Source organism: Rhea pennata, chromosome 12, assembly GCF_028389875.1.
Source record: "Rhea pennata isolate bPtePen1 chromosome 12, bPtePen1.pri, whole genome shotgun sequence".
Lineage (NCBI taxonomy): Eukaryota > Metazoa > Chordata > Aves > Rheiformes > Rheidae > Rhea > Rhea pennata.
Window position 1 is genome coordinate 10,134,158 of NC_084674.1, and position 18,287 is coordinate 10,152,444.

The window sequence follows — 18,287 nt, forward strand, 5'->3', positions numbered from 1 at the left end:
AAGGCAATACAAAATGCTTCTGCAAATCAACAAATATGTAAAGCTGCTAAAGTGGTAGTCATCACATTAGAGTTAGGCTGGCAAGAGTGTCCTGATTGCAACAACAAGCCATAGGAGTGGTAACCGTCCATGTGGAACATTTCCTCAGCAAAAAGTGCCGCTTTCAGAGCCCTGCAAAGGAAGAAACCTGCAGTGGTTTAGCTGTTGATTGCTAACACATAATAAAGAAAAAAAGTCAAACAACAGATGGAAGGGAGAAGAAATGAGTCTGCAGTATATGCATGAAAAGAGCACCAGTAATCTTATTCTTGTGTTGTGGGGAAGCTACAACATAAGCTTTCAGTGTTGCCTGAACTCAGGATGGGAAATACTGTGCACACAGTCCTTAAAGTAAGAGCTGTGGTGCATGGGGCCATCGGGCATGAATTTTAGCTCAGCCCTGGAGGAGGAGTTCAGGGTCAGGTCCAAACCCGAGGGGAGCATTCCTCTGCGTGCCTGGCAGCACGGTGCTGTTGCTGTCTGCAGCAAACAAAAATGTTCCAAAATAGTCTGTCCTGAAGGGTCACAACCTGACCTGAGAGGGTTGCAAACTCGTATATGGCATCATCTTCCCTAAGTCAATGGTGCCGTATGCTGCAGAGAAATTCAGTCCATTGGTTTGAGGTCTTTAAGCTGGTCAGATGTGAACGGTAGCACATTTATTAGTGCTTGAAATTCCACATATTACTGTGGTACTGGTAAAATATTGCTCCTGAAAAGCCTGTTTGATTTCAAATATCTACTGTGACCCTGAAGAAAGGCTGAGTAAACAAGAAATGAAGGTAAGGTAGCCAGAAATGTTGGAGAAAAAAAAAATATAAGCAGACGGAACTTGCAAAGAACGCAGCAAATGAGCCAACACGAATGGTTTTTCCTTTTGCGCTTTAATATTTAAAGTAGATGTGATTTCACATAGAAGGAAGACAATGGCTGTGCTACAGGGAAAGCACTAAATAGAAAACCTGCACATCAATTGCATTTGCAAGGTATTTCCAAACCTGACACTCAGTGGTGTCCTATTAAGTATGGAATATTCCAGCGTTAATTCTGTAGCCCATGATGAGTGGGCGCTGCGCCAACCATTTTGTACTGGGGCTGCTAGCAGATGAGTGCTGAGCTGGATGGAGCATTTCATTTGTGTAAATGAGAAGGCTGTTATCACAGTGCTAAAGGTCCTTTTTTAAAAAAAAGTCTCCCATGGTATTATGCACAAAACAACCTATTTATGCAGCATGGAAATATTTATGTGCTTCGCTTCTGCGTAAAAGGGGAATTTGCAATAGATGAGGGACATGAGGAAGGATTGGAGTGAGAGATAAGGGGAGATTAGAAAAGGCAGATCATGAAGTACATGGCACCATGCAGCAGTATGTGGAGTAAACCGCCCTGCTGTTTAAAGACCGTAGCCTTGAGTACAGTGTCTGGATTACTCATACACTTCCTATAGACTTAATTCTCTTAGATGGAGCACTGCATGCAAAGATCCAGTTGCTGGAATTGCCAGGATACACGGTGCTGAAGGCTCTGTTGGGCTTTGCTGCTGAACCATGCCATCTCCAAGCTTGATCCCCTGCCCCCACACGAGGCCCAGGTCACCTGTTGCACTGACATGCTAAAGGCTTGCCTTGATGTTGACAGGTACTGCTGGATGCTGAGCTGTGGCCCCCCCACTGAAAGGAGAAAAGATTGGAAAAAGCCAAAAACCAGAATGTAGGGATTCAGACACGCAGCAAGAGTGAAGTACCAATGGAGTGGCTTAATAATGCAGGACGGAGCTGATCTTCATACTCTCATGCTTGCCATTAAACAGCTTGGGACCTCATTCTCCGTCCTTGAAATGCACGCAAGTTTCCCAAACAGTTCGGATTGCAGAAAGTTTTTTCATTGATGTGAGCAGTTCCTGCAAGGGGATGCTGCCCTGGTGCCTGTGTGCCTCCGTTTTCATTAGCAAAACAGCTAATGAATTCAGTCATGTTGCTCCTCATTGACTTCTGCAGGAATAGAGTAGGAGTTGGATCTGGCTCCAGATGCCCTCTTCTGCCTTGCCTGCTTTGAAACAGGGGTTGCAGAAGAGCTGCCAAAGGCACCATTAGTCTCGCAGGCAGGAAAGCAGCCAGGTTACTGGAAGTGTGCAGGACCAGCCTTGCTGAGAGCATAGATCCAAACGGGATACCATCAGCCGGTGAATGCAGTCCCTGCCACAACAGGCAGCCCTGGTGCACAGTCCCTTCAGACATCCTCCTGGCAGTGATCTGCTTCTGCATGTCCCTTTCCAAGGCTAGGTAAAACCATCAGGAACTTGGCTCCAAAGGCTTTTGAGCAGTGGCAGCTTGGCCCACGTTGTGCTGCACACGGTCACTGCTAGCTTGCTTTCACCCATCTCTTCTTGTTTTTCCAGCGTGTGAATGCTAATGTAGACCACAATTAAGTTTCTTTGTGCAGAAGGACAACATAAATGGCTAATTGTCCTGTGGCAGATCTGTTCCTGCTGAGGAAGATGGGTGCTACTATAGGGTGCTTTCAACAACGGCGGTGAGTGCAGCACGAAGGTATTTTCTAATTACCTTTCAATAATTCAGCATCGTTCTCACTCCAGATGCAGAAGTTGCCTTGCCAGCACTGACCCCTGTTCTCCTGCGGGAGGTCGGTTGCCACCCTGCAAGGATCTCCCAGCATGATGGACTGAGCACCTGGAGACCTGCCCCATCAGCTCCTTGAAGTCTTTGTGCAGTAAAATAATCGGCTCAGTACTGCCCATTGACCCACACACACCCTGGGTGCTCCGATAACACTGTGTTTTGGTTTTAATTAATGTTGCAGAGAGAGTAAAAATAATAGTTTGGTCTCCATGGGAGTCTGAGTTGGATGCAGACATGGACTAAAGACAGGAGCTCCTGGCTGGGCTGAGGACATCAAGCTCCTTGTGTCCTCCCTGCTTCAAGGCAACACCCAGAGAGGTGGCAGGGGCTGAACACCCACTGAGACAGAAATACCTGCATGCAGGATATTCCAGTGGCTCTCACTCCCTATTTGTAAAATAATAAAAATCACGGTGCTCTAGCACCCAAGGAGCTAGTGAAAAACTTTTAAGCCTAAATATGCACAGTGACAGCCATGAAGGTACCTAAATCTTTCTGTCTCAGCTCCCTATGCCCTCTTATCCACTCCCCATCTTTTAGCTGTCACTGCAGTCGATGGCTTTTGAAATGTCTGCTCTGATTGCTGCATCTGGTTCATAACGCACAAGCCAGCAGCACCGTGAAGGAGAAAATGCTCCTGCTCACGTAAGCTGTCCTGAGTGTTGGCAGGGCTGAGTGTCAGAACGGAGTGATGTAATTCAGTTATTGTGAAATTTTTGAATAATCAGCCCATCAAAAATATCATATCGAGTTCCCTTATAGCCTCTCAGACTTGCCACCTCTCCTGCCTGTAGCTCCATAGAGTGACCACAGCTCGGCATTGCCCATTAGTGGAGTTCTGCAAAATCCTCCTGAACAGAGCTGGCTGGAAAACATAATTTCTCTTTTTGGAAGAAAGAAAGAAAGAAAGAAAATCTGATGGGGCAAGGGGACTTTTTGATTTTGCATTTTAGGATTAAGATTTTCTGCACTGCTCACTCCACCACCCTGTTCTGCTCTTTCTCCCTTTCCCCTCCTATTCAACTCTCCCCCCCAAAAATAAATAAATAAATAAATAAATAAAAACAAAAAACATCATACCGGCACCCAGTTTTAGGTTTCCCTGGAGGTCTAGCATCAAGCTGCTGTGACCTTTACAAATTGGGACTCCTGGGCAAGGTATCCTTGGACCTTCACTCTGCTCTGACCTTGTCTAGTTTTTTATATGGAATATCTCCAATTTATCCCCCTTGGGGCAGCTCAAAACCTGAGAACCTGCTCTTTAGGAGTCTGGGAGCCAGCAAACATAACGCTAGTCACCCAGCCACCCAACAGGCACCCTTCAGGAAGGTGCCCAGGGATATCCGGTCAGGCAGAGCTGTGTGGCCAGGGTTTGGGGTGCCCAGGAACTGCAGCCCTGGGGCTTGCGCTGGCTCTGAGCTGCTGGGCCAGCAGCTTGCTGATGCCAGTTAGTGGGAGAGGTGGTTGGGAAAGCTCATGGGAGGGGAACCAGGGCTGGGGCTGAGTGGCATGTGAATACTGATGTTCCTGTTCTTCCTTTTTATGGGAAATGTCTTTTTCTCAATAGAAAAGCAAAAAAAAAAAAATAAAAAAAAAAAAAATAAAAAAAGAGAGAGAAAAGAGGAAGCATGCGCTCTGAATAAGAGCACCCGGTAAGTGCTGGGAAGGACCTTGGGCTAAATTTGGCCAGCCGTGTTGCTGAGCCGAGGAGTAAAGCAGCAAGGAGTCATGATCATAATTTTGACTGTAGATGCTGGCGAAGGGTGTTCCTCGCGTGCCTGGATGAAAGATGTATCCTCTGCTTCTTTGAGCTTCCTCCTTCTGGCCTATGTTCATGGGTTGTCACTGCTATGACTGGAAGAAAGGACTTCTCCGTGCATCCCCTGATGATATGGCTGTGGCCAGGGGCCAGCCAGGCTGGTTGCTGGTCCTGTCCTTCAGGCAGGCAGCAAGTTGCCAAATGCTCTCAAGGATGGAGGGGCAAAAGTAAATGCTTAGTGCATTGGGATCAAAGCTGTGGCATGAAAGTCTTCTTCAGCTAGGACTTTTTTAGGCCTGTGATAGCTGCATGGATCAGAGTGCTTGGTAACATTGGCTTGAGTGTTACTTGTGCAACTATGCAGACCTCTGCAAACACACACGTGACTCAACTCCCTCGGTCAGTGAGAGAGGTCAGGCAGCCTTGTTTCTGGAGGCTCCTGCTCCATCCCTGGCTTTGCTGAGCCCCCTAAGCTGGCTGCAACTACCAGACATTACTTCTGGCCCTCCTTACTTATGTCACTCCGTCTCTTTCTGCTCAGGTTTTTTGTCATTTTTTTATCACCATAGTGACAGGGAAGAGTGATGATTGCTAGAGTAATTTCCCATATTAGCTAGCTCTGGCCTTTCAGCCTAAATCAGTCCTTCATTTTTCCAGAGCTCTGGCTGAACCTCAGCACAACAGCACTAAATAATGGCCCTGGAGAGAGGTCGCAGCGTGCTACAACATGCAAGCTCCCACCGGAGCCCAGCTCCTCCATGGAGACTTTAGGCAGAGAAGGGTCTCCTAGGTGCTGCATGTCCCGCTTCCACAGACCAGAGACCCTAGCACAGAGAAAAAGTGGTGGTGGGGGGGGAATCACTTTTCAGAGGTTTCTCTCTGTGTTTGCTCTAAGTTTCATGGCCTCTAAAACCAGGAACGGAGGCACTTCTGTCTATTTTAGGTCACTTGCATCTTTGTAGCTTCTTTTGGTGGGTTTCAAAAAGACACACACGTGCATACACACACTCAAATATATACTTAAAAAGCAAAAGCAATAAGTACTCAAATATGTTTAAATAGCAAACAGGCTATGGAAAAGCTGGAAAAGGTCACCAAATGCGAAATGAAAGCTGCTCTTCTGTTCTTAGCGCAGGCAGTGCTGGTCCTTGCCACAGAGGAGAATATATCGAGTCAACCTTCATTTCAAATGTGTTGCCGTTTGTACTCGTATCACAACATTAACATTATCCCCACATAATTTTGTGTATTTAATTTTACAACAGACTGTGCCAGTGAGCACTGCCTGTAAATATTTGATCACCACCGCTCCTCTAGGATTATCTTATCAAGAGTAAAGATATTAAAATAGAAATCTTGTCATGTTACTGCCTTTATACTTCCAGCCTGAGAGTTGATTGACAGAAAATGAACTGCCTGAACTAGCTCTAAAGTGTCTTTTCACTGAGAGCTTTAATGCCAGAGGCTATAGGAAAAAAAAAAAAAAGTAGCTAGTCATCGGAAACTAATGCCTTGCTGTAGTTATGGTGCTTTTGTACTGAAGATATTAAAAATATGAATCTGCTAGGGGTATTTTACAAGTGTAAAATGGTGTTGGTCTTTTTGCATCTTTTTGCCATCTCTAATGAGCCTTTAAAAGAGCCTTCCCTTTCCCTCCTGCGCTCGAGCACCAGATGCGGCCTCACCAGCAGCTCAGAGACGCAGGCTGAAGTTTTGCAAGAGTAAGCTCTTGACTTATCTAACCTACAAAATTTCTTTTTGGCGATAAAACGGATTGCAAGCCAGGACTGAATGTATGTTCCTGCCTGGCTTGGAATATCAAACCGCTATAGATAAGTCAAGGTTTCTATTTATGGCCAGTTAAAGACACACTAGTAATGCTGTTTTAATGTTACAAAATTGCTCTGAAATCGTCATGTGTCTACAGAGCACTGTGCTATGACTCCAGAGCCGTTCCCTAGGGCCTTACCCAGCCCATGCGGCAGCACAAATCAACGCGCGTTTTTGCTGGAGTAGGGGCCCAAACACTGATTCAGGAAAGCACCTAGGCACAAGAAAACTTCGATCACAAGCTCAGGCTTGTTAGAAATCAATAAAGGCTTAAGCAAGGACTTAAGTCCCTTTTTTCAATCCGGGCGGCCAGAGGAGAGGGCAGGAGGAGGCTGGGCTCCTGCGTGCCTGGCGCCGGGGATTCCCAGCATCCGGAATAAATCTGCCTTTGTCCTTCGGTGAGCCTGGAGGGCAGGAGCGGGTGCTTGGTTCACAGCTCCGTCCCATCGCAATGACAAACTGTGGCCCCCGGTGTTAAATCCCCCACGCCCGTCAGCGCGGGAGCGAAGCGCGCCCGCCGCGTGACGGCGGCCGGAGCCTGCGGCGCTGCGGTTTAGCCGGATGGCTGCTCCCGCTCTTTCCCCCTCCAGCATGAACAACGACTGTAAGAAATGAAAATAATGGGACACTCAGCGGACTATTATCTTGCTGACACTAAAGAGATTTCCAGGGGTGACTCCCCTCAGCAGCAGCGGGTGATCCCCTCCGTGCTTTCCCTGGGCTCTGAACGCAGACGGGATCGTCCTAACATTTCGCTTACGGGAAAGGTCAGGAGCTGTGGTTTTGTTCAGCACGCTCGATATATTCAATTAAAATATACTGGCATGTTCATCAGCTATTAACTGTCTTTGCAATAGCTGTAATTAAGCAGATACGTATGTGCGAAAGGAAATCTTTCAAGACGAACTGTGACCTGATGGCTGGATGGGACTGGCGCCCGGGAACGTCCCAGGCCCCCGACACAGATTTGCGCTGTGTCGTTGTGTGGTTCTCTGAACCGCTCGGTGTCTTCCCTTCCCGTGCGGCTGTGACGAGGATCACTGCAGCCGGCCACCTCCTGGGCACAGAGCCTCAGCTCGACGGCATTGCTTCCTGCGGCCGCTGCGGCGGCTTTGTTTCCTTAATCCCAATTACTTCTGTGTATAAAGAACGGCTTAAATTGTGTCACTTGTTGTGACACTTGCATGTTATGGAGAAAAAAATAGCAGCATGTCCGTCGGGGCCAGCTGAGGAGGCATCGGGCAGAGCTGCCTGCCTTACGGACGGCCGCAGACATCCGTGTGGGTTGGAGGCATCAGCAGAAAGCAATGGGCTGGCCGGCTCCGGCTCCCGCGTGGCCCTTCCCCAGGGAAGCGGGGTCGGGAGCAGGCTCGCTGGCGGTGCCGGGAGAGCTCGGCTCAGCCCCGGCAGCGCCGCGCCGCTTGGCAGCCCTGGGGAGCGAAACCGGTCAGGCAATTTTCGCGACCAGGCAACTTGCTTTCTGCAATATCATTTGCGACGTTCCATTTGTAGCCCCACGGACAAGAAAGCGAGCGTGAGGGAGTGCACTGCGCGGGAGTTTTTAGCAAACTGAGAGGTTTTAGAGGGTTTAGCAGCTGGTGGCCTCCAATTCAGTGGGAGGCAGGGAGTTAAAAGCCATGCACCCTGCTTTGAAACCTTCCACCAAAGAGCCTCAAATGAAGAAAAGCCCCAACAAGGCAGACTAGTGCAAAGCAGAGGAAGTTGCTGAAGAAGTTAAAAGTAATTACCTGAGCCAACTATTCTAATTATATACATACAGCAGACAAGTGTCGATAGGAATTGCTGGCGCTTTTAAGATTGATAGCTGGGAAATGGAGATACAGTGGAAAATAACACGTATTAAGGAATTAGTTTTCATTGTGCTGAAGAAGGGGGCGGATATTTACATTAGTCAGAAATCAGAGGTGCGGAGAGATCGGTGACAGAGAAGAAGAAGCATAGCCATAAAACTCAAAGTGCCTGTTGTCTTTGATTTCTCTGGTGGTTGCTGAACGAGAGGTCCTGAGCAAAGGGTGATGCCATCAGCACTGAAATATCTCCAAGCAGGGACATTTCCATAGAGTGGTTTGATCTCCTGTATGCATCCTCCCATATCCTGAAATACAGCATTTCCCCGTCAGGATCGGGAACCCCAGATGTGCTTGTATCACAAGGAGGTGCCCAGCATGCATGCGGTTGGCACCTGCTGATGGACAGCCCTGGAACTGCTCGATTAGTTCTTAGCTTTGGGCAGCTAATGGCATCCCACAGGCACCTCAGGTTGCCTCCAGGAGTAGGGCTGGGCCAAACGCTCGACAGCTGAGTGTCTAGGTGCACGGATGCAGGTAGTCAGGCCACGTTTGCCAATGTGAGCATGCTCCCTCTTGGCTGTGCCTAGGGCTGGGAGGAGGATCAGGCCATCCCTACTGTTGTTGGAAATCACATCATTGTACTAGCTGGTTTAATCTCTGCTGTGTACTCACGGTCTTCAAGTCCTTTCTACAAAATGACCTGATCCTTATCATGATTTTGTGTTGTCCTCATCATTAGCTACCATCTGCAGATTCCCCTGTTCACCTGTCAAAGTATTCAATGAAGACAAAGATCAAAGTAAGTATGAGATAAGTTCTTAAAAAAACCTTTCCACATTTCTCCTTTCGCCATTCCTGGTGCCTTTTAGCCAGTTCCCCACCCATTTTTAGAGGTGTTCGATTAACCCTCATCTTCTCCAGCTTGGCTTATAATATGTTAGATATTCAGTGGATTATGACAGGAGAGTCACTGAAAGCTCAGAAGAGGAGAACTGTTGCATTTCCTTTATCTGTAAGATCAAGTAAGGATTTGAGGTTAATCTTTGTCGGTAAATCATGTTGCGTTTCATCCCATTTGCCTTCATGTTTTTGTATTTGGTCTTTCTATCAGAAAAAGGTCTCTTGAAGCTTTGCATGCCACTGAGGTTATTGGACCCTGTTCACCTAAAAAGCCTTTCTTAATTGAATGTACTACATTGCTACGCTCCACTTAACAAGTATCTCAAGACATGAGTGAGCCCATGTAAGTATTCATCTGCAAGTCCGTATGTCAGCTCTGTCAAAATGACAGGACAGGAATTATGCAGTCATCTCTGCTGTTGGGCACCCAAGCCCACTATTTAGGTGCCTAACAAACATCTCATCAAAAGCTCCTACTGAGAGCCTGGGACCCAAATGCTGAACTCAGTGTGGGCTGTCAGATCTTGGATTCTCTTTTGCAGGTCTTAATTTGCATTTCTGCCTTCCTTCCTTGTGCTGCCTTTGGCCCATGCTCTGTATCTTCCTCCTTGTTGAAAAGACAGGCATTTCTCCTGCTCTGAGGAAGAGGGCACGTAACGTGATTCTTGCCCACATATACCTTCCCGTGCTACAAGGCTAGCAGCCCTCTTGTCTTCTTTCCTTGGTCTTTCTCTGCTCTAAGGGTGTAGCTGAATCTATGTGTTTTAATATTCTTTGCAAACTCTACCTAAGCCTGCTTTTTGGTAGTTCCCACTTTATCCCTTCAGTTCCTGACCTGTTACATGTAGCTTGCTTTGTTGCTAGGACTTTTTTTTCATTCCTTTTAGATTCTGCTAATTCTTGGTGTACCTTTTAAAGAGATATTTTTCATCCTATTAGGTCTCCAGCTCCTTCCTGCATGTTTCTTCCCCTTAAACCAAGACACTGTTTCCAAGTTTGAAGCAGGTGGTGTGTCCCTGCCTGCTCGCCTTGTGACCATGCAGATGGCTGAGCTGTGCAGCTCCCCGGGTGATCAAGCTCTGTAGAAATTTCAAGTCAGAGATGTACAGAGAATGGCCAAATAGAAAAATCTTCACGGGGAGAAAATCAACACACCACCTTTACCGCATGCAGGCGGAAACTTCACCCTACCTTAGCTCTGCACAGATGTTTGTGCCTCAGATAAGCTGAGTTTTCCAGGCGTTGCCCTTAGGCTCAGGTCTTCCCCCCATCTGGCTAGACGGATATCTCTGCAGTGGGCTCTGCGAATGCAGGCAGCACCAACAAGACCCCTGCCCCAGACCTGCTAACCCACAGGGAAGGGTGGTGCTAAGCTCCTGCCTTAAACTGGATTGGAGTTCATGAGAAAAAAATAAAAAATAAAATAAAGCTCATGAGCAACCAGTCACTAATGTGTCTGGGCTGTGAACACAAAACAGAGGATTTCTAGTCAAATCCAGGAGGTGAGCAGTGAGGCATCCCTTGCCATCCCTGCCGAGGCCCCAGAGCCGGTGGGTCCCTGGAGCAGGGCCCCGTCCCTGCTCTGGATTTATCCACTCCCTTTGCAGTGAGTTTCGTGATCAAGAGAGGAAAATGAACAGCTGCAGGAGAGGAGCTGTGTGCGCGTGCGTCTCCCCCGTATGAGAAGCTTCAGCACACTGCAAACTTCATGTCCACTGAATCTTTAGGCAGATGGAAACGGCTGAGATATAGATAGGCAGCAGAGTGGAAAAAAAAAGTTGTCCAAGCTTGAAGCAAAATGTACCAAAATAAGCATGGACCTATCTCCTTGAAAAAGAAAAAGCCAAAGGAAATCTCGTCTTTTCCCTGTAATGTGGCAGGAAGGGAAAGAGAAGCAGGCACAAGTGATCAGGCATGAGCTCAAATCAAGATATTACATGCATTTAGCTGCACTTTGCTGGATGTAAAGGTCCATGCGGGCAACATGATGCCTAAATGTATGTATATGTTTATATGCAACCTCAGATGTATACATATATGTTTATGTGTGTATGTATATTTGTGTATATGAATGAATGAACGAATAAACAAACAAGTAGAAACATAGATACAAGTCGACAGCCTTTGAATTCCAGCCCCTGTGGAGGCCCGAGGTAAAGCAGTGAGATCTTGAAAATAATTTGGCAGACTTGTAATGAAAACTCTGTTCTCCAACAGCTTTCATTTAAGCAGACCTCTTTTCATAATACTTGTTTATTGCTTGGCAGATACAAATTTGAAAAGAGGCAGCTAATATCCTGAAAAGATGCTCGACAGTTGACTATATACATAGAGATATGTGTGTATGCATAAAATATCTTGGTGGTTGTATAAATGTGTGTGTGTGTGTGCGCGATGCACGTGCCCACACACTCACATGCCTCTCTAGGGACATCAGGAAAAGCAGCTGCTCCGGCGGGGGGATTTCCGAGGCAAAGCTAGCACAAATGCTTGCTGCAGAAAACCAGCAATCCGTCACCCCAGGATGTCAAAATTGTGGGAGAGGAGGAGCAATCCCGCTCCTGAGAGCTCTGCACACATTTATCCCTGCAAAGCATGGACCCAGCCGGCGGGAGCTCCCTCGTGGGTACCTGTGCGAAAGCTCAGGCCCAGTCTTCGGCTCACCTGACACTGACGATTTGCAGAAGCACAATTTTGGGGGCTGTTGCTAAGAACCATTAGTCTTTGCTCCAGAATAACCGCTGGAGCGCAGAGCGCCTGCTTCGCGAAGGGGGATGCGTTATGCTTTTAAATCCGCCAGCAGCACGGCTCGGCTCTGCCGGGCACCCGGACGCGTCCTCGGTGCGCGGGGTTATCGTCGCCGGCTGCCGCAGCCTGGAGCTGTGGTTTCTCTCCCCAGCGCTCGCATGCACGGAAAGGCAGCGCCTGTCACTCCGTGGCATTTCTCGCTTTCTCTGACCACAGGATCCTGCTGAACGATGTGAGGAAGCGGACATCAACCCCAGCCTGAGGCTGACGGGCAAAGTGACATTAAAATAAGAAGAAAAAAAAGAGGCAAGGGGGAGCCTGGGTGATGTTGTGCTTGGCTGAGGCTGCAAACGTGCCCTCCTTTTAGGTGAGCCTTTCTGGCTTCCCAGCATAAAACACCTCCAGACACATCGCTAAATCTCCAGGGAAAGCTGGAGGTTTATCTCTCCCCCCCCCCCCCCCCCGCCATTTGTTCCTACCACGAGTGGTAGCAGCTCTCCCCAGGCTGTCTCCACCCAGGCAGTGTCCAGGCAGCCGGTCCAGGCCCGTTGCACCACCGTCGCCTCCAGCCGGGGGAGGAGGGCTGGCACGGGTTAAGTGACAGCTTCTTTACGAGCGATGAGGATGTTCAGAAGCCCGGACGTTTGCTCCCGGTTTTCGTCAGTTGGCAGACGCTTCACGGGCAGTTCAGCTGTCCTTGCGAACGTCAGCGTGAAACGGAGATGAGGTGGCATTTAGAGACTGAAGTTTCTTCTTGTCCTCAAGTGACAGCGTATGGGGGAGGGAGCCAAACCTGCGAATGTTTTTAACTCTCAGCCCGTTCTTACGCCGACTCTGGTTCTTGCTGCGGAGACTCCCTGGGCTGCGGCAGCCGGAGCTGCTCTGGGCTGCTCGCAGATGGTGGTGCCTTCTCTGCAAGCAACCTCTCACTTGCTTAATGCTGTGCTGCACTCAGGGTTTTACAGAGAGCAGATGTGAAGGTTTACCTTGGGACAGCTACACTGTGCACGGAGAGTTAACTTCACACCCACACAGTCCCCGGTTTAATTGCACAGACAGTGGGGGACTCTGGAGAGTTTGCTGGCAAAGCAGTTGGTTTCATTAGCAATTCCCATGACCTACACTGTCTGCAAACATCCTCACCCATGAGGTCTAAGCCGCATGAGAAATCCAGCACCGGCAGCCACGAGTGAGCCGTGCCCCACCTAACCTCCAAATCTTGTCCCACCTAACCTTGGAGCCGTGATCAGCCTAACCTTGGAGCCTTGCCCCACTTAACCTTGGGGCCTTTCCCCACCGAACCTCTAAGGCATGATCGCAAGTTGTCTGATCTTACCAAGAGGGGAAAGAAAGCTCAGTGATGGTGCAGACTTACAGGCTGCTACCACCTCCCTGTGCCTAGGAGTTGGCCTAGCTGATCTCCAGAGGTCCCTTCCAACCTCAGCCGTTCTGTGATACCATGCTGAGATTCGCCTTAAATGAGCACTTCGGAGAAAAGCCTTAATCTGACACTAAATTTGAGGCCATACGATACTGAAAGATGACTTGGACTTACAGCGTGGTAGTAATTTGTCTGATGTCTGACCCTTGTCAGGGAAACATCAATATGACAGGTCCCTACAGGCAGCGTCTCGCTGCCAATAGCAGTCATTTAGGTTGATTGCATTCTCTTGCCGGCTTTAATAAGTGACGAAGCCCAACCCAGCATTTAGTTTTGTCACTCTGTTTGACACGTCCCCTCTTCGAACTGACGTGAGCTCTGCCCTCGTGTTTGCTTAGTGCTACAGGAGCTCACAGCTGCTTTCTCTGGATTGCAGCAGATCCAAAACTGCACTAAAATTTTGCTCATGTTTCCGTATAGGGGGGGAGAACAGCTTTGAAAGAGTGGAGGGGGGGGGGTTTCTCCACCGAGCCTGCGGCAGCTGGTTTTCCGGTGGGCAAGCGGCTCCGTTGACCCTCTCCCGCAGTCGGCTTGCATTAGCCGGGCTGCCTGGCTCCTGGACCGCAGCGCAACGGCACGATCCCGTTTCCAGCTCAGGAGAGAAATCATTAACACACATATGTCAGGTGAAATTAAAATCGTCCCTATGAGTTACTTCCTGACACAAGGTAGCACAATGTATATTAAATCCTACTAATTACTATTTAATTAATTCTTTTCCTTGCCTATAAACACAGAGCACTACTGCAGAATACAAAGCTAGTTATTAGCTTGGGTGCTTTGAGATATTAAAACTTTCAGAGTTACAAAAGCCGCATATTTGTGACAAACACCATCACAAATCTGCAGCTGTTAGAGCCACTCTGCCGAGACTAGAAAAATCCCAAATAAACTGCAGGAGGGCACAGACGAGGGGTGCTGCGGGCAGCCTGATCCCTGCAGCATCCAGCACTGCTTGGGCTGCGCGTGGGGTAAATCCTGCTGTGGGGCCTTCCTCCTTCCCACGCTGCTGAACGGAGGAAGAAAAGCAGCATGCAGGTAACTCCTAGGTGGCGAAAAACGTATCCCTAAGCAAGTACCCAAGAGAAGTATTAAAATGTGCCGTAATTTGCATTTTTTTTTCAGGCAGGGCTGCTGATGGCGCTTGCTGGGTTGCAGCTTTCTGGAGAGCTTTTTGCAGCTCAGATGTTCATTACAGTGTCGGTCGGGCTGGTGAGCGACAGCCGTTCTGCCCGGCCCGTCTCAGCCTCCTCACGGGGCAGCTCTGCTTCAGCTTGCTGCCCCTGCTGTGGTGGCCACCAGCTCCCGCGGGGTGAAGAGCCGGAGCTTGACCAGCCGGCGCTGGGCAAACTGGCCGGTTTTGGAGCAGGAGCCCGGCTGTTGGCCTGGGACCTCCTGGGTTTCTTACAAAATGCAAAATGCTGCTTTCTCCTCTGAGCTGCTAAGCAAGGCTCGTGACGGCCACAGTTCTCCTATTTAGAGACAAATGTTATTAATGTAAATTAGAAGAAAAAGCTGCTGCATATGCAAACTGATTACATTTTTACACTTGTTTAAAATCGTAACCGTGCTTTTTAATTATGGTGGATCAAAGAAAATAACCACACTAATCCAGCATAATCACGTGTGAGCTGATTTGATAACAACATTGTATTTAATTGGCAGTAAGCTCCGGCAATGTTAGATACAAATGAAAAGCGCTGACACATTCTGAAAACTAATTAATATGACAGACTGGTAGCAAATACATTGTTTATTATTACTAATTTCCAGTAGCTAGTTCAACACCATTCTGTTACCATGATCCCCAGTGCTGTGTCCATCAGTGCATGATATTTGAAAGGAAAATTAAACATGATTTATTTTAAGGAGGAACAAAGGAGTTTAAAGATAATTAAATTATGCATTTCAAATACCAAGCTGCAGATAAAGAGCTTCAAAATACAGGATTTTTCTCTTTCCAACTATAAGTCCCCTTGATATGTGCGCATAACTCACATTAATGTGCTACATCAGTGATGGAAGGCACTTTTCCTGCACATTTTAATGTTGTTAACAAATGGCGATTTTTTCAGGGTCTGACACAGCTCCTAGCGAAGTAAACAGGGAGATTACCCTTAGGACCCCGCCAAAGCCCAATAAGTCATTAGAAGAACTTTCTTTGGCTCCAGTGGGCTTTCAATCATTTCTAAGCTTTTCGGATGAGGGCCTGTTATCCTTTTTTCATGCTTAAAAAGTGCCAAGCAGAAATGAAGTCCATTCATTCAGATAACGTCTTTTAAATACAGTGTTCTGAAAGTTTGCGAAAGCTTCCTGAGGAGACACATGCACTAAACGTCTCTGACTTGAGTGAACTACCTTCCTCAGCTGCTTATGGACTGTAATGGCACCTATTTGTCACACCTTCTTACAGCCTTGGTCAATAGAGTAATGGAATAATCAATCACCTATATTTTAGTGTGAGATGTAATAAATACAGTGCATAATAGTCAATCAGGTCCCCACCACGGAAAAGTTGAACAATTACGGTGGTTGTCAATTGTAAACTACCTATGATAAGTATGCAAACATTGACCCCAAGTGTTATACGGCGAACATGGAAATTAAAATCATCTATCTTACTTGATTCAAAGCCTCCCAGATAACAAGGATGGTATTTAAGGAAAACCTTGGCTGGACTCAGATTGCTTCTTCTGTGAGATTAAATTAAGTCAAAATTTAGAAAATAGTGCTTTAATTAAAGATACTTCACTAGCTCATAAATTAAACATTCTCTTTCCTGTTGTGAAGTGTGGTATGATATTAGGTGTCAGAGCTGCAGAAGATTCCTAAAGGTTAGTTCACATTTATGTGCTTTATAAAGCAGAGTTCTAGAAATGAATCACTAATTATCAAAGTTACCAAATTGCTACCTTCGTTTGCTTAGCAAATGCAGTCTCCCTGACTTCAGCAAAGGAAGGGTTTTCTTCAGCAGCTTAGTCCAAATGTGCAAAATAAGACAGCCAAAAGAGACCTTGGCCAAAAGCAGATACTGGCATAGACTCAAGCATGAAAATATTAATAGATAATCATCTAAAAACTAATTACGCAATGTAAAAGTCAAGCCATCTTACAAAGACCACAGTAATGAACAGTATTTTAGTTTCATTAGCACAGCAGTGGAAAGAGCATCCTTGCAAAGTAATTTTCTGAACTTCTAATTCTCTTACTAATATATAGCTGTTAGCTGAAGACAGAACCATTCAAATCAGAGTGAAAAACAAAGAAATTTTTAACAGAGAAGGTGAGAATTCATTGAAGCAAATCACAGACACAAGGAAGAAAAACAGCACAGAAAGATTCCCTATTTCCCAATGGCCTCATGGCATTCCTGGAAACGCATGGAAGTGCAGTGCATGGTGTTGGGATCAGCTCTGGGAAAACAGGGCAAACTGAAGCCACTGATGATACGAAGTGGGCCAGACTGGAAGACTCAGTGACTCCTTCTGAACTCAAAGTTGCTATAGCTTTTTAGGAAACTACTTTGCGAGCAGAGGCTACGCTGGGTAACGCCGACACTTGCTATCAGCTTTTGCAGCCAGCAGCGCTTTCGACGGAGGCACCTTCATTACGGACCCAGAACTGCTCGGTGCTCTGATTCTGGCTAACAGATGCTGCTAAGGCTGAAGGAGACTGCTGAAGATGAAGCTAGGGGAAAGCTAAACTCCCTGGCTCTGGGGAGTTTGGAGGAGAACTACGGACATTATTGATCAGCAGCGTTGCTTAGCACTGGCATTCAGTGCGGTGCAATCCTCCCTCCCGGGACTGCCCAAAGCGGCGCGGGAGCAGCACATCCGTGCACCCTCCACCTGCTAGAAAAGCTCCTTATACACCGGCCGGCCATTGGCAGGGTGCAGAGGGACAGACCAGGAAGCTAAACCCAGCGGTGTGAGACTCTCCACTGCATCACAGCACGTTTCGGATGCCCGATCAGGACTGCAAAATCCCTCCGAGGCGGCGTGAAACCCCACTGCTACTAACTCAGAGGCGCCGTGATGAGATAAGCTATGATACCATCAGAAAGGGTGTAAAGCACCGTCATGTGAGGGAGCCGGCGTGAGACGGGAAGGATGCGACCTCTATTTAATTGGTCCTGTGGTAGCACAGCTTGCAGCCAGCGCACAACTTGCTGTCAGGCTCTCTTTGAGCGGCTCCTTTGCCTGCGCTGCTCTGCCGAGGAGCACTTGTCACTTCTTGTTGAAGAAGAGCGGATGAAAGCAGGGCAGCTTGTCGCCAGGAGAAAAGACGCCACTCACTTTAAGTTTAAAAAAAAATACAGCCAGCTCGCCCGGCCCTGGCCGCTGGTGATGGAGGGCTAGCAGAAGCAGCAACGCGAGGAAGAAAAAAGGACCAGCAAGAGGCTTTAGCTAGTGCAGAGCGGGGAGGGAAGGGGCCCAAAGCCACTGCTCGTGGCTGAAACGCCCGCGCGCCCCGGAGGCGTCTGGAGCCAGCAGCTCCCCATCAGCGAGGAGGTCACCCTTTACAGCAAGTGACCCTCAGCACACCACGGGAAATGGAGAAAAGCCGCGGTGCAGCACGTGCCGTCCCGCAGCCTCCGCCGCGCAACCACGCTCGGCCTCGGCCGCTGCAGTCTGCCCTGGGCAGCTGGGAATCCCTCGCTCCAGAGCTCGAGCATTGAATCACTGTGGTTGTGGTTTTGCATCCCAACTGGCACAGAGGAAAACAACCCAGGGAGGACGCAGGAGCTCAAGCAACTATAAAGTCCCCTTCATTTGCCAGGATTCAGCTTGTTCAAGAGAATTATCAGCAAACTGTAAATGGCGCACAAAAGGCTCAGGTAGAGAAATGCAGATTTCCTCCAGCTGCTGCTAAGAATTACTTTGGCTTATTCAAAGGCACCAGAGAGGAGCACAGTAATGAAGAAAGTGGAAGAATAATTCTACAGAAAGACGGGACCAAGGAGCAGGGCAATGTTGCAGTGTCCTGGTCTCCACAAGGCAAGTGTTGCCCTCTGGAGTGGCAAAAAGCTGATATTTAACAGTTGGATACTGCAGAGTGACTGACTTTTACTTCTATGGTTTGCTTATAGCAAAACAGGCAATACTTATAACTATTATTTT